The sequence below is a fragment of the Calidris pugnax genome, unplaced genomic scaffold, assembly GCF_001431845.1.
Source record: "Calidris pugnax isolate Ruff unplaced genomic scaffold, ASM143184v1 scaffold98, whole genome shotgun sequence".
Lineage (NCBI taxonomy): Eukaryota > Metazoa > Chordata > Aves > Charadriiformes > Scolopacidae > Calidris > Calidris pugnax.
The window spans coordinates 153287-168313 of record NW_015090829.1 but is presented as its reverse complement, the minus strand read 5'-3'; the positions used below and the strand labels follow the sequence as shown (position 1 = coordinate 168313).

Sequence of the window (15027 nt, the reverse complement as noted above, 5' to 3'; positions counted from 1 at the left end):
CTCCGCGCTCATTTGCACTAACCAGGGGCTGAAAATACAGCGGTACAGTCCCTGCACAACTGCACCCTCACTCTATTTTCTTTCCAGAGCAGAGGGAAAAGAGGGAAAGTGCCCTTGGAAGGGCCCATTTCTGTCCCTCGGTCATACCCGAGGCGAGTGACAGCACGTTACACCGGAATCCCCTGGGGCCAGATCCCGGGAAATCCAGGGCACAACCGGCCCTTTGTGGCATGTTTGCATTAATGTAAAGCTTGGAGGTTTTGTACAAGCGGGTTTTATATTCGGAGTTTCCTATTTTTGTATTTATTTATTCAAATAAATAAGATTTTTAGATCTAAGCGGCGTTTGAAGTGCAGAACACCTTGTTCAGCTCCCAGGCTGCAGCTGAGGGAGCCTGGGGCGAGCCTGGATGTGTGGAAAAGCCTCCCCTCGTCCTGCTGCTGCCGCGCTACGTGGGTCCTGCTCCTGTGTAGGGAAGGAGCCCCGAGCTCCGCGCTCCTTTGCACTAACCAGGGGCTGAAAATACAGCGGTACAGTCCCTGCACAACTGCACCCTCACTCTATTTTCTTTCCAGAGCAGAGAGAAAAGAGGGAAAGTGCCCTTGGAAGGGCCCAGTTCTGTCCCTCGGTCATACCCAAGGCAGTGACACCACGTTACACCGCCCGGCAGCCGGAACAGCGACAGGAATCCCCTGGGGCCAGATCCCAGGAAATCCAGGGCACAACTGGCCCTTTGTGGATGGGAGGTGAAAGCAGCACGACTGGGTGCTACGGAGCAGCCAGGAAATCCAGTGACCAAACCTTTCCGTGCTTAATCTGCGTGATTGTCCCCCTGTACTGGGCACTGGTGAGGCCTCACCTCGAGTGCTGTGTCCAGTTTTGGGCCCCCTACCATAAAAAAGACATTGAGGTGCTGGAGCGGGTCCAGAGAAGGGCAACAAAGATGGTGAGGGGTCTGGAGAATAAGTCTTATGAGGAGAGGCTGAGGGAGCTGGGGGTGTTCAGCCTGGAGAAGAGGAGGCTGAGGGGGGCCCTTATTGCTCTCTCCAACTCCCTGAAAGGAGGGTGTAGAGAGGTGGGGGTCGGTCTCTTCTCTCAAGTCACAGGCGACAGGACGAGAGGAAATGGCCTCAAGTTGCGCCAGGGGAGGTTCAGGCTGGATATTAGGAAAAATTTTTTCACTGAAAGGGTTCTCAGCCATTGGAATGGGCTGCCCAGGGAGGGGGTTGAGGCCCCATCCCTGGAGGGGTTCAAAAGACGGGTTGATGTAGTGCTGGGAGGTCTGGTTTAGTGATGATGCTCCTTGTTTGTTGTGTGGGTGTCTATTTTTGTCAGTCAGGTTGACGGTTGGACAAGATGATCTTTAAGGTCCCTTCCAACCTAGAAGATTCTGTGATTCTGTGAATCCAACACCCGCCCGGGCATTTTTGTCAGTCAGGTTGACGGTTGGACAAGATGATCTTTAAGGTCCCTTCCATCCTAGAAGATTCTGTGATTGTGTGAATCCAACACCCGCCCGGGTCGGGGCGGTGTCATGGAACGGGCTCATGGCATGTGACAAGGAGGGACAAACACCCCGGGCTGTACCTTCCCCATCGATGACAAACACATACCTTACCATCCCGAGCGAAACCCCTTTCCATACGCCTACCAATAAAAGCACGAACGTTTCCTGGTGTTTTTCTTACACAAAGGTCTGGCAGTAGAACATGGGACAGGTTTTTAAAGGAAATAGTAAAAAGTGGAATGTGTTTTACCTGAACGGCGGTGCTGCGGCAGCTGGGGTCATGCACGTCAACCTCAAGTTGCAGCTTCTGTTCTTTACCTTCCTTCCTTCTCACTACAAACAGAATAAACACAAAATATTAGCACAACTGGAGGCAGCAGAGACCCAGGGTGTCGATTCAGGGGACACCAGTGAAACCAGTAGAAGGTGTTCCACAGCAGATCCCACCACCCTCAGCTATGGCCTGACAGCTGTTCGTGATGTTGTACCATCAAACCACATCCCTGCCCAATCCACACAGAAAACAGCCCTCAAAAGTGGTTGTAATGAAGGTGTTAATTAGGTGGCAGGTGCCACGTTTCTGCCTGTCCCCACAGCATGGTACGAGTTTGGGACCGTCTGGGCCACGCTGGGTAAAGCAGGCGCCTCCTCAGGCTCTAGAAAACAGTAGAGTTTGTACATATATATGTTATAAAACATGGTAAATCCTTTGCTCCTACCCATCACCTACATGAAAACCAAGAATGAGCTGAGAGGGACAACACTTGCTGATCCTCAGCAATGGGGTAAATACACACATAGGATGATAAATATGAATTTTGGAGCTCATTTCAGAGCACTGGCCGAAGGCTTGGATGGCCATCAGTCCCTGCTGGGTTTTCCAGTTTAAGATAAAACTGTCCATGACCTTTTTGTGATTGGATGGTCAGACACTGGGGTGCTGCTGACACCCCCCCACTCTGTGATGGATGCAGGAGGAGGAAGCAGTCTGTAAGCTTCACACAACTCCTTCATCTTGGGTATTTCCAGGCTTTGAAATGCCATTTATGCCGGTGACCCCGATTCCCTGACGGCATCTCTCCATGCTGAGCTGGTACAAAGACCCGCAGGGAATTGGGCCCCGACCTGGGGGACTTTCCCTGATCAGAAGCTCCTTCCCAAACCCTTCCCAGTGTTCGGAGAAGCCGGGGCGCAGCACAGCGAAGCCATTGATGACATTCACCAGACACAAGATTGCTGGAGCTTCTAATTACGAGGCCCAGCCCATCTGAAACAGGACGAGCAAGTTGGATGAAAACGGCATTAAAAATTTAGAGGAAGACATATTTTGAGGAGCTGGGTTTGGGTGTTGTTTACTCGGCGAGGGAGAAGCCTTTGTTCTCCAGCCATCACAGGGGTGTCTGCCGCCAGCCTGATTTAAAAGGCTGATCCCGAGAGCCAGGTTGGCCTCCTGGGGTTTCAAACTGGGGAGATAACTCTGAGAGATAGGGCCTACAGACCAAAACCCAGCTGAAATGCTGCGGTCCCCCTGCCACCATCATCTTCCTCACAGCACTGAGGGGCTGCGGCCGAAGGAGGGAGGATGAGGATGCTCCTGAGGTTCCACACCTGGGAGCAGAGCTCAGCAGGGTGATCCCCCTCCAGCTCATCGCCTCTGCCCCACTTCCACCAGCGTTGCCCGTTGCAGGGAAGATGTAATAAGCTCAGTTGTGGTTTTCCTCCCCTGCCCAGAGGAAAAGTTCCCTCCTCTGGGATTTCCTGCGGGGCACAGCTCCCCACAGTCACCCACTGTGCCCATCTCCAGCACCAACGGTGGAGCCGAAGCTGCCAGACAACAAGCAGTCCCTGCCTTAAACATTAAATGGCTTCTCCAACAGAATCCTGCCAAATCCCAGTTTGTATCCTGGGAAAGCCAGCCGGGATCCAGATGCATTTCAGGGGGAGGGATCTCCTGCACAGAACCTTTCAGCTGCCAAGGCTCCAGCAGAGCTGATGTCCCCACCACGTTTCCCTTTGGTTCCCCTGCCCGGCGTTACTGCCCGTGTTCCCTGAACGCCACTTCTCCCGGGGCTGCCCATGTTTTCGGGGAGCATCCTGTGCCGGGACCCCCCCCGGGACCTCACCGACACCGCGGGGAGGAGGATGACGGGGCGCTGGGCGGGTGCCTCCGGCCGAGTATCGGCTCACGTTTCCCCACGGTGGAAGAGGTCGTTCTCCTGGTTAAAACCAAAATCATCTCTGTCAGGTGGGGGAAATGGCTCTCCCCCTGCATTCCTCCTGCACCAACCCACCCCCGGCTGGAGGGGGGCCAGGCAGCAGGCTGAGCCTGAGCCCCCAGAGCGGGGGAAACCGAGACAAACCACAGCAGCAGGGAACTCAACAAGCCCCGAGTTAAAGTGTCCTCCAGCCCCGTGTCCCCACGGTGGAAACATTTTCCTGTTTCCTTCTCTGGTGTCGGTGGGAGCTGCAGCTGTTCCTGCGACGGGGCTGGTGATGGGGGTCTCTCACTTGCACGTGCCATGGGTTCCACACACGGTGCAAGGCTGGTGATGCACACACACTTCAATAAAATGCTCTGAAAAGCCCCATTTTTTGGAAAGAACTAGTGAACCAGATGGATCCCGCGCTGCCGTGGACACGTCTGTAAGACCCATGAATTCAGTGGGTATTTTCCAGCTTATGAGCTCATGAGCTGATCCCATCGTTTTAAAAAAACGTTAAATCTTGAGACAAATTAAACCAGGTGTTCTCTGAAAGTAGTAAATCTGCCCCCAGAGCTCAGGGTCCCTCCAGCCCCCCCAGCCCAGGGCTGAGCTGGCAGCAGGGCAGACCCCGAGCAGGACACCAACAGCCTCTCCACAGCCTGGCAGGAGACACTCTGGAGCTGCCTTGCCATCTTTTAAAATTTCCCTCTGGCTTTTGAAGAGAGGAGCAATGAGAAACAACGTGATGAGCCCATGGTTTTTCTTCAGAAACCCTTCCCAGAGAGCGGGGGACCGACGCTCCCCACCACACAGGGGCTGAAGCTCAAGTCCTACCTCTGCTACCCTGGCAAGAAGTGGCTCTGGCCATGGCCAAGAGGGTCCTGTGTGGTCTCTTGGCCAGAACAGGTGGGCACACGCGTGTGAACAACACCGGGGTCCTGCACATGGGGGTTGCTGGAGAAAGGCCAACAAGGAGCATCTCCTGTGAGAAGCAAGCCCTCGGGCTGCACCAAGGCCAGGGAGACCTTTGCTCCCCGCTGTGCCACCCCCGTTGGGTTCCCCCCAAAGGTGGGTTTTGTAGTCTCTCCCCACCATGACCCCAGCTCCGTTTTACCTTTCCCCAGCACCAGGAGTGTGGGGTGAGAGGTTTGGCTCTGCCACGGCGGAGCTGGGGCAAGACGAGGGGCTTGGTGGCCGCGTAACCCCCAGGAGCACGGTGCGAGGTTACCCCAAAGGGGGCTCTGGGCTCCCCCCCACCGCTTTGGGGACCAGGAGAGAGAGGTTTTTTCCCTCTCCCTCCACTTCCCAACACCTTCCCCCACTGCGCCGCCGGGGCAGAGAGGGCAGGCAGGAGAGAAGCTGGAGGAAAACAACCCTCCAGCCGGCGCGGGGAGCACCGGTGGCAGCACAAAAGCCGCCTTGTTCCCCCAGCAGACACTCGGGCAGCGCGTCCCCTCCCTCACCGGCCACGGCAAACCCAGCTCCCAGCCCTCCTTTGCCACCCCTTGGCCGCCTTCAACCTCCCCTGGTGGGTCCAAAACGTTCTGGGGTGCAAGAAACCTGCAGTTTAACACGTCTCCCTCCCAGCTGTGGGTCCCCTGGCACCGGGAGCGGGCCAAGGCCCCCGCTTGCCCCCGGCACCTCGCGGGGACGCAGCGGGCTGGCCGGGGCCACCGGCTCCTAGTTATAGAGTAACCTGTTGCTCCGGGTCCCAGCTCCACCTCTCGCTGCCTCCACATCCCTCCCCTCCTCTCTCCTCTGCCAAGAAACCTCTGTCACCTGCTCTCAGACAACCGGGGCGAGCGGCACCGGGAGGAAAGGGCAGAGGGAAGGTGACGGGGACACCCCCCCAGGCTGGGGTGCTGGGTGGGCTCTGCCTCCCCATCTCCTCCATCCATCCATCCGTCCGTCCGTCCGTCCCTGGGGCAGCAGGCTGAGCACCAGGCAGGGAGGCAGAGAGAGAAGGAGCTTGGCTGCCGGAGAATGGCAGCAGGATCTAATTAAGAGGGCACGGCTAATTGGGAAGAGGACGCACGGGAGCCGAGGGAACTGCGGGAGACGCGAGCGGCTTCTCAGCACCGGTGAGTCCCCCCCTCAAACTTCACATCCCCCCCTCACCCCCCCCCAACATTTGTCCTCTTCAAAACCCTGCTTGATTCTGCGGCGGAGGGAGGGGGACGGAGAGGGGGCTGTGGCTGGGACAACCGTCGCTGCAGTTTGATGTTGGTTGGTTGTTTTTTTTTTTTCCAAAAAGGGTGAAAAAAACAAAAGTAGTTTTTCCAGCGTCACGTTTTCGGGGTTTGTTTCCCGTTCTTGCGTTTCCTCACCGGGCCAGGTCCAGTAGGTGGCACTTTCTTGTCCATCCGTCCGTCCGTCCGTCCCTGGGGCAGCAGGCTGAGCACCAGGCAGGGAGGCAGAGAGAGAAGGAGCTTGGCTGCCGGAGAATGGCAGCAGGATCTAATTAAGAGGGCACGGCTAATTGGGAAGAGGACGCACAGGAGCCGAGGGAACTGCGGGAGACACGAGCGGCTTCTCAGCACCGGTGAGTCCCCCCCCTCAAACTTCACATCCCCCCCTCACCCCCCCCCAACATTTGTCCTCTTCAAAACCCTGCTTGATTCTGCGGCGGAGGGAGGGGGACGGAGAGGGGGCTGTGGCTGGGACAACCGTCGCTGCAGTTTGATGTTGGTTGGTTGTTTTTTTTTTTCCAAAAAGGGTGAAAAAAACAAAAGTAGTTTTTCCAGCGTCACGTTTTCGGGGTTTGTTTCCCGTTCTTGCGTTTCCTCACCGGGCCAGGTCCAGTAGGTGGCACTTTCTTGGCAGCAAAATGTCCGTTTGGCATAGAACAGGGTGTTTTTGGTTTTTTTTTTTTTGCTGTTGTTGTTCCTAATGAAGTCTGGAGATGGTAGTTTGGAGCAGCTGTTTGTCAGGGTTTCCTCTGCCCGGGACGCGTGGGGAGGGAATTTGTGCTTTTCCCCCCCTGGCACCTTGAGGAGCCGCTGCTCTGGGTGGGTGAGCTCTCCCTGCCCCTCACCTGGGCAGGATTCCTCACCCCATTCCCGAGTGGAATGGGAGCAGGAACCCCATTCCCTGCCCCGCTAGCTCCGGTTCCCTGCGTTAAGGAGCTGGAGCACAGCTCTCCTGTCCCCTTTCACTTATTTGCCTGGAAAATGCCAGTGCAAACTCCACCGGGGACAAGGCTCAGGGACAAACAATTTGACTTGACGGTATTTTTAAATGCTGGAAATAACTGTGAGACAACACAGTAGTAAAATAGGGTGAGTGTCCTGCTGTAATTAGGGCAACGGGGTGTAACGCTTGTGCTGCCGGGCTGCTCCCAAAGGCTCTAACAGGGATGGGATCCGGGGGGGGGGATTGCTCATCCCAGAGCTCCGGTGGGATCTGCCCCTAAAAAGGACTTTTTTTTTTTTTCCTGGGCTAAAGAATTGAGAGCAACAGGCTCAGCCCCCGGGTGACACACAACAGCCCGGCTGCCTGAAGCAGAGACCCCCATGGGGTGTTACCTGCACCCCAAAGCACATTCCCAGCTCCGGGGAGTTGAGCGATGGGAGTTTTCAGTTGATCTTGGGGAAAAAGGAGTCCTTCCCACACAGAAAGGGCAGTGTTATGGAGCCGAGGAGCTCTTTAAACCAGGACTGAGAGAAGGGACTTGGGATGCGGCAAAGGTGGCTGCTTCACCCTGTCGAAAACCAAGGCTCAAACTGGTGTTTGGGATGACAGGAATGGTTCAATCCCTGCTGTGGACGGGCCTGGGACTTCTCTGCGGCTGGTTTCTGCCTCTGAAGCCTTGGGAAACCAGGCTGGAGGAGGCCCTGGTGCTCCTTGGGCCAGATCCCAGCCCTGGGCACGGGCAGGCTCCGGCGCTGCGCTCTGCAGGGCAGGCTGGATCCTCACCCATGGGAGAGCCAAGGGGGGCTGGGGGTGGGTTTTGGGCACCTGAGAAAAAGTCCATCGCTGGTGAAGTGGCTGTTGGTGGAGTCCCAGGGAAGGGAGCAGCTGTGGAAGGTGGTGGAGCACGGCTGCTGTGCTCACACACGCGTGCACACACGTTTTCTTGGTGTGATAAAGCAGTTTGCCAAGGGAAGCTTGGAATCCTTGGCCTTCCGCCCCTCTGCCAGTCACCCCCCAGCATCAGGGTGGGGAAAAGACACTGAGATGGAGGTGAGCAGCTCCATGGCCCCAGGAGGAGATGTCTTCTGGGCCATGGGCTCTGTATTGTGGACGTGGACAGATTCTCTCCTTCGGGACCCACCTTTGTGGACTGCAAACCACTCGCCGTCAGTCGGAGTGACACAACCCGGGCTGTACATCCAGACCCTGCTGGGGGATGGCCGTGGGGCCAAATCTGCCAGGTGCTCGTTAGCATCTCAGCCTTGATGAGGTGGCTTTGAACGTGCTGGGAAACAGACTGCTTTCCACAGGGCCAGGGGATAACTCAGGCTGAAAGGGAAAGAGATTCAGAAGAAGCTCTAACGTGCTAAAGGGCCCGGGGGGGGCGGTTCAGACCTTGTGGCAGACAAAGAAAGGAGCAAAAGAGGGAGAATATACGTGTTGGCTCGTGTGGGTTGAGAAACATCCATATGAAATAAGTCCGGGTGCACAGTCTGGGTGCGTGGGGGAGCCTCAGTGTTATTCCCAGAGCGCTGGGTCCCGCGGTGCTTCGGAGCCCTGTCTCCATCCCACTCCCTGCTGCTTTCTCTCTTCCCCGCCGTGGTCCCCCTCCGAGTGATGGCTCAGGGCAGGTCTGGGGCTTTGATGAAGACTCAGTGGTTTTTCTCCTCCTGCGGGGCTGAAGTCTGGCCTCACGTCTCCTTTACGTGGCAGCAGCCAGCAGTTCTGCTCTCAACTCCAGGCTGATGGGGCGCGTGGTCTTTAGCCTGGGAGTTTGATGGGATGGGCAATAAAATAGTGACCCCTGAAAATATTCAGGTCTTAGGAGCCTTCCCTGGTGTCAGCCAAGCAGAGGTGCCAGGGAAAGCCCACAGACTTCCCGCAGTAACAGAGATGGTTCACGATACAAACTTGAATATAAGAAGTTCCGCTAAAGGGCCCGGGGGGGGCGGTTCAGACCTTGTGGCAGACAAAGAAAGGAGCAAAAGAGGGAGAATATACGTGTTGGCTCGTGTGGGTTGAGAAACATCCATATGAAATAAGTCCGGGTGCACAGTCTGGGTGCGTGGGGGAGCCTCAGTGTTATTCCCAGAGCGCTGGGTCCCGCGGTGCTTCGGAGCCCTGTCTCCATCCCACTCCCTGCTGCTTTCTCTCTTCCCCACTGTGGTCCCCCTCCGAGTGATGGCTCAGGGCAGGTCTGGGGCTTTGATGAAGACTCAGTGGTTTTTCTCCTCCTGCGGGGCTGAAGTCTGGCCTCACGTCTCCTTTACGTGGCAGCAGCCAGCAGTTCTGCTCTCAACTCCAGGCTGATGGGGCGCGTGGTCTTTAGCCTGGGAGTTTGATGGGATGGGCAATAAAATAGTGACCCCTGAAAATATTCAGGTCTTAGGAGCCTTCCCTGGTGTCAGCCAAGCAGAGGTGCCAGGGAAAGCCCACAGACTTCCCACAGTAACAGAGATGGTTCACGATACAAACTTGAATATAAGAAGTTCCACCTAAACATGAGGAGAAACTTCTTTCCTGTGAGGGTGGCAGAGCCCTGGAAGAGGCTGCCCAGGGAGGTGGTGGAGTCTCCTTCTCTGGAGGCATTCCAAGCCCATGTGGACACATTCCTGTGCAACCTGCTCTGGGTGACCCTGCTCTGGCAGAGTGTTGGACTAGATGATCTCCAGAGGTCCCTTCCAACCCCATGTGATTCTGTAATTCCTGCACCATGACCCCTTCCAACCCCATGGGATTCTGTGATTCCTGCACCATGGTAAAGCTTTATCAGCAGCAGGGTGTCCCACCTGCAGCGGTGGCACACACACAGCACCAGGCAGGTCTAGCAGCACTTGACCCTGCCAGCAAAGCCTCCTCAACCACCCCGCTTTGGCCAAGGTTCAGCAGGTGTCCAGAAGGATACCCACCTGCCTGCCCGGGAGGTGTCCAAACCTCCCACCTGGAGGGAGGGGAAGGGTGGTACCTCCTGAAACCCTCCCTGCTCATCCCAATGTCTTAGAGAAGAGTCCTTGCACCATCAAAAAATGAGTGACAGAGTTCACAAGGGAGACGAGATCCAAGGAGGTCCAGGACCATCGCTCGGCTCCTGGATCTCCACCTGCCCACGGGACCGTGCAGCAGAGAGGACCCGCAGGGATTCCAGGTGCCCCATCACGTAGCAGGGAGGCTGTGAGCAGCAATTTTACCTACTTTTGGCGGGTCTGAAATGGCAAACTCAGGCAAAAAGTATGCTGTTACCCATCCCAAAAATGTTTAGCTGACCTGCATCAAATCACCACCAAGAGGAGGACCCCAGAGAGAGCTGATCCCACATGTGGGTGTCGTTGTGCTCCTACATGGACAAGGCCACCTCAAGAGCTTACCATCGCTCGGCTCCTGGATCTCCACCTGCCCACGGGACCGTGCAGCAGAGAGGACCCGCAGGGATTCCAGGTGCCCCATCACGTAGCAGGGAGGCTGTGAGCAGCAATTTTACCTACTTTTGGCGGGTCTGAAATGGCAAACTCAGGCAAAAAGTATGCTGTTACCCATCCCAAAAATGTTTAGCTGACCTGCATCAAATCACCACCAAGAGGAGGACCCCAGAGAGAGCTGATCCCACATGTGGGTGTCGTTGTGCTCCTACATGGACAAGGCCACCTCAAGAGCTTGTCCCTTCCCTGGGCAGCCAGAGGCCTCCTTTCCCCTGGGCTGGGGACGGTGCCGCCCGCAAATTGCACGATGCCGGGGGGGCAGTTTAACCAAAAAAGCCCTGGTGTGTTTATTTCCTGGTAATGCAGATAAATCAGGAGGAATGGCAATTAAGGAGGGAGGGCAGGGTGTGTAGTTGAGCGCGGGACTGGTTTGGAGATCTTCCCCGTTCCCCTGCACTGCAGTTCCCCAGGAGCCCAGCCCTCGGTCCCATTCCCCAAAAGCTCCCGAGGGCATTACTGCAACCTGCTCCCAGCCACCGAGGTTCTGCCAAGGGACAAGCCTAAAACCTTCCCAACCCACAGGAGGAGGAAGCCAAAGGTGGGGAGACACAGGCTCTGCTCTACCTGGGGACAAGGTCCAGCTCAGTGTCTTCCATGCCCTTTCATCCATTGCTGCCTGCACACAAGGGTCACAAACCAACCCTGCTCACAAGCATCTCCCACCAGGGTTCTCCTTGCCCTGTGGAGATGGGTAGACACCTCTCACGTGCCATAAATCCTCATCTCAGGTGCCACATCCAGACCAGGGATGGGTCTTCACCCACTGAATCATTAGCCCACCTAGTCACCTCTCCTTTCCCACTCCCCAATAAGCTGCCACAGCTCCTCTGAGGAATTTCAGCTGGGATGGGGGAGCTGAGCACCACCAGGGCAATGGGCACCAAGAGCCAGGGCAGGAAGGGGCAGCAGAAGGGGTTTTGTGACAGCCCTGGGCCGGTGTGACACAAACAGGAGCCCCAGGGCTCCTACCCAGCCTTGTCCTGGCTGAAGGCAGCTCCTTCCATGGCTGGAGTAGTAACACTCCACCTTTGGTGGGCTGGGATCTTCCAACACCACCTCAGAAAGGGCCAGCTTTCCTTTTTTTTCTTTCCAGTTGGGGTCCTGGCCCCCAAAAGCTTTTGAACTTGTTTGAATTTTGTTCTTCCTGCTTCCTTTTTCTTTTTTTTTTCACCCCTCTGTCTTATCATTCCCAGCCTGTCCAGATTTATATCCTACAAAGGTAAAGTGCAGCCCATCTGAACGGCAATAAACCAAAGTTCAGGCACCCAGCAGTAACGCTGCCCATCGCCCAGTGATTCAGAAAGTGAAACGGTGCCACTGGCGAGAGGGTGACTGAGATCAAGCAGAGTCACCACCACCCTCCCCAGGACTGTTCACACCCAATTTTCCTCTCCCTGAAGATGACCAGAAGTGGGGACTGTCTGGGAGCCCAGGTAGCTCTAAGCTCCTCATGCCTTAGAGGAGCATATATATATAATGCAGGAGAACCAGAGCTGCCACCCAAAACCACAGTTCCCCCCAGGTCCCACACCAGCAAAACAAAGCAGAACCCAAACCCTGACCCACCTTGTTGCTGTGGCCGACACAAGTGGCTTGTCCTGCTCTGCTGCTCCCTCCTCATCCCCCAGCTCCTCCAGGGTCACTCCTCATCCCACCACCCCTGGCAGGAGATGGAATTTATCAGTGGGTACTGCCCCAGGTCCAGGTGTTGCTCATGGGTGGTGACAGAGGGTCAGGCTGTGACTTGTGGACACAAAACCCTCCAAAGTTGGGTTTGGGGCTTTTGGTGGTAACTGCATGGAGGAAAAGGCAGTGACTCTGTCTGTGCTGTGGATAAACACAGAGACGGCCATTTGCCTGAGCCCGAGACACTCCTTTCATCAGTAAATTCCCTTTATGAAAACACTGGGGAGAGGAGAGGAAGGTAATTGCACCCACAACATCCCTTAATAAATCACAGGCTGGAGCCTGCTCTCACTCCTGCCACTGCTGCCTCTTAATTATAGCCGTGTTCAGCTGCGGAGACAGAGGAGGAGAGCCAGGCCTTATGCAGAAGGGAGCACTAATTAAAACCTCTCTGTTCCCTGGCAAGATATTCGTGCTTTCCCCTGGGGAAGAAGTGAATGGACTTGTCCCTGGCCATTCCCGCTGGTTAATCTGTAACGCTGACTTTCAGGCAGCGAGGCCGTTCGGCTTGTTTGCAGGACCCGATGCTCTTGGCCTTCCTTCTAGGTTGAGATATGGGACTTTGAAAACTCCTTGAAGGAGGCAGAGGACCACCGTGGGGCCAGGCAGCCCGTGCAGGGTGGGTGCTGTCTGTCTGATGGGCAGTTGGGTGGCAGGAGATGGCTCCTCGGCCGATGTACAACCCATCACAGCAGAGTTTTGTGCATTGTCCCTGGCTGAGACTCCAGCCCTTCATATCTGGCCCAGGCAGGAGTTCTGTGATGGAGAGCGTGTCCCAGGCTGCAGCCAAGCAAATCCTCTGATTGGAATTAGACGGGCCACAACAGGCTCAATCCGTGCTCAGCTCCACATGAGAAGAGTCAGGTCCCTTGGGCAGGCAGGGGAAGGAGTCTCCTTCCACCAGGCGCCTCCACGGCAGCATCTCTAGATGATCTCCAGATGGGCTTGGTACCCGACCACAGGGGCAGGTGATGCTGATTCACCTGAGAACACAAACCCTTCTAAATTGCCAGAGGAGACCATTAGAGCTGAGCAATGGAAACAGCAGTTTGTCCCACTGAAGTCAAAGGGCTGAGTCCCAAAGGGTGGGTGTAAATCAGCATTTTCTAGCTGGCCCTGCAGAGTTTCAATAGCAGAAGACCCAAGCTGGGGAAACAGCAGTTTGTCCCACTGAAGTCAAAGAGCTGATTCCTAAAGGGTGTAAATCAGCATTTTCTAGCTGGCCCTGCAGAGTTTCAATAGCAGAAGACCCAAGCTGGGGGAGGGAGGCTCCAGTCCAGCATCCAGGCTCAATCCAACCAGCCCCTCAGATGAAGCCAGAGTAGGCTGGATGTGAATAACCTGGGGAAAATGTTGGGCTGGATTTTTTCTGCCCCTTTTTTTCAATAGAAGGGGCAGGGCAGGAGAGTAAATGTGCCGTGAAAGCTGTGAGGGTTACACTGGAGACCCTCGGGACTCTCAGGTTTGTTGCTGTGAGTTGTTACCATTTGGAGAAAAAAAAAAGTTGATAAAGCTTCACCAGCTGAACAAAAAAAAAAAGCCCCAAAAAAGCTGCAGCTGAGTCAGACAAGCTGCTGCACGGAGCGAGGCAGGAGCAGGTTGAGCAGGATAAATTGGGAGTAAATGGGGCAGAGCTGTGCTCGTGGCTGGTCTCCACCAGCAGGTAACACCCAAGGTGTGGTTGGGCCTGAGCAATCCTCCCGAGAGGGAAGAACCGTCTCCCTGCTGAAAAAGAAAGCAGGGGGGACCCTGGATGTGTGACTTAAGTTAGGATACCCCTACTCTTCAGCTTGGCAGAGAGAACCCCAGCTGAAAAAAAAAAAAAAAAGCCCCAAAAAAGCTGCAGCTGAGTCAGACAAGCTGCTGCACGGAGCGAGGCAGGAGCAGGTTGAGCAGGATAAATTGGGAGTAAATGGGGCAGAGCTGTGCTCGTGGCTGGTCTCCACCAGCAGGTAACACCCAAGGTGTGGTTGGGCCTGAGCAATCCTCCCGAGAGGGAAGAACCGTCTCCCTGCTGAAAAAGAAAGCAGGGGGGACCCTGGATGTGTGACTTAAGTTAGGCTGGATCTACTCTTCAGCTTGGCAGAGAGATGGCAGAGGTGCTGCTCTCCTCCAGAGCCACGATGCTGCCCTGTGGCATGGAGATGCAACCCGGGAATGGTTGTTTACTGGTGACAGAGCTGGGGGGCATCCCCTGAAACCGGCAGCTGGCAAGTGTGGCACAAACAAAAGGAGAGGGCTGGGGACAGCACGGAGAGCTGCTGAGCATCCTGCCACAGGCCATGCAGGATGTCAGAAGTTTGCCCAGGTTGGCCCGATGCAGCTGGAGAAATTCTAGGATGAAAAAGGGTACCCAGAGCTCTTAAATCCCACCGCTGGAGGCTGGGAAACTTTGCAGAGAGGTTTTCTGTCCTGGTCTTGTCCTCTCCTCTGGGCATCCACCTGTGCTGCAGCCGTGTGTCTGCTCCCAACCTGCTCCCAACGAGCACAGGTGGTGGAAGAGGTGATGGTGGTGGTCTCCGGGCCAAAAAGGGAGGCTGGAAGGGAGGAGAGGAGCTCCAGCCCCAGGGACCACTCAGAAGAAGGAAATGTCCCAGGAAGTGAGGACTGAGGGTGGCTGGAAGAAACACACGGAGTGGTCAGAGCCTGCCTGCCAGAGTCACATGCAAACTCGACCAGACAGGTCTCCAGAAGCAAACGAGACCAGACAAGTCCCCAGAACATCTGCTCCAGAGCTGGCACAAGCCCAGAGACACTCCTGCTCTCTGCTCCCTGCCTGCCAGGACCTTGTCAGCAAACGGTCAAAGGTTAGGAGAAGGATCTAAGGCAGCAGAGAAGGCTGCGGGGAGAGATCGGGGCTGTCACCACCCCCGGCGCTCCCTGTGTTTTACCCAGAGCATGGTGTGTGACACTGATTCCAACACCATCAGTCCTTGCCAAGACAAGTGTGTGTTGCTGCCAAGATGCTACTTGTAGACGCCACGCTCTGCTCCAGCACCACATGGGTGGCAGGCACTCGGGT

At 55.8% G+C, this 15027-nt stretch overlaps 1 protein-coding gene across 1 annotated transcript in view; it reads left to right on the top strand.

Annotated features, from left to right (window-relative positions):
- The first annotated feature begins 6079 nt into the window (after nt 1–6079).
- EPS8L2 (EPS8-like 2) overlaps nt 6080–15027 on the top strand; it is a 74034-nt gene continuing 65086 nt past the window's right edge. The window contains exon 1 of the mRNA XM_014940716.1: nt 6080–6253. The gene's annotated coding sequence lies outside the window, so the exon portion shown is untranslated. The remainder of the gene's footprint in view (nt 6254–15027) is intronic.